This window comes from Zalophus californianus, chromosome 14 (genome assembly GCF_009762305.2).
Source record: "Zalophus californianus isolate mZalCal1 chromosome 14, mZalCal1.pri.v2, whole genome shotgun sequence".
In the NCBI taxonomy this organism is placed as follows: Eukaryota; Metazoa; Chordata; class Mammalia; order Carnivora; family Otariidae; genus Zalophus; species Zalophus californianus.
The window spans coordinates 25,001,318-25,002,934 of NC_045608.1; positions in this window are offsets into that span (position 1 = coordinate 25,001,318).

Below are 1,617 nucleotides of genomic sequence, written 5' to 3' on the forward strand. Positions count from 1 at the left end.
TTGAACTGGACCCATGAAAAGACAAAGATGAGTTCCTAGTGACAGCTAAGTGTACTATTCAGGAGTATTAAAAATAATATGAGTTAAAATGACTGGATTTGGCAAATGTATATAGGAAACATCATTGTGAATATATTTATGGCAATTCAAACATCCATACATTCACATGCATTTAAAATTGGTAAAAAGGAATACAAGATTTAAACTAGGAATATTCTTTTTTCAGATCTTCCTTTTCTATTCCACTTGGAGGTGCTATGTTCAGATTGTTTGACTCTGCAACTGCAAGTGGTCTTTCAACAGGGTCACCAACAACCAGCTTCTCCTCTTTTTCTGACCTTCGAACATGCCCTGACCTTTGACTCCAGAGATATTTCTTTCTTTCTTCCAGGGAGTTCACTTGATTAGCCCTACAGATTCCAACTTATACATCAGAATTTTTGAGGCTTTTTGTGACTTTTTGAGACTTTTTGGCTTAACTTCCCTCTATCTATCAATATGCACACAGGGAAATTTCCCCATATTTGTGTTCCTGTTGTACCTTTAAACTGTCTTTTCACATACTATATGCGGTATGTCTGGAAAGAGCAGGCAAAGTTGGGCTGAAGGAGCAGTCAAGATGGTGAGGCCCACAGGAAGACAAAAGCTGGGAGATGGAGTTCAAAAATCCATGGTCCCCAAGGGCAAGAATGGTGCTCCTTTTCCAGCCAAAAAGAAGGAAAACAACATCCCTAAAGAGGTTGTTGCCCATGTGGTCAAGGAGAGGCCCAAAGTCAAGGCCGTTCCTCCTAGGGGTGGTGGGTTTAAGACAGTGCCTGAACCCCTGGCCAGGAAAACAGAGGCCTCTAAGGGCCTGAGAAATCCCAGCATGCCCACCAAGGCTTCATCCTCCAAATTGTCCAGGAAGAAGGCAGAAGCTGAAAGCTAGAGCTGGGGTGGACACAGACTGAGATTCTGCTTGAGTTTTTATTCCTCAACAAACCATCAATCTATTTATTTCATTGTAACCTCTTTATCAATAAAAGCTTTTCCCCCCTCATACACAAAAAATGCTATCACTTGGCTGTAGATCTTGCAAAAAGCTAGGGACTCTGGAGCTGTAGGGATACGGTTGACAGAAATTGACATTTTGAAAAAAATGATAGTTTTCCATAAAGATAAAAAACTGGGTGCTAGAACATCACTGTTCCAATGGTGGACCTACAGAGGCCTCTTCTCACTCTCTTGTCTTGGATAGTGACACCAGGAAAAACTATAGGGCAAAGACACTGTCCCATGTGCTTGGTGTTACCACAGTGACTGGAGGATGTAGGTACTTTGGCCAGCAGGGGGTGCTGTGTGATGTCTTGAGATGTGCAGACAGCTGTAAACCATTCAGCTGGCTCTAGGGAATTTGGGCAAACTGTGTCCTCACCGATGTGTGACTTTCCTCTACTTGTGATGCCCATCCCCATGAACTTCTGGGTCTAGCTGTCCTCTTGCTTCCGATTTGAGTCATTTCCTTTTCTTCTGTAGAGTCTTTACCCAACTGGCCAGGAAGGGCTGACTGACAATGAAGACCCAGAAAATATGTGGATAGAGTAAGTCTGCTCCTAGGAGAGTCTGGCTAGGGGCTAT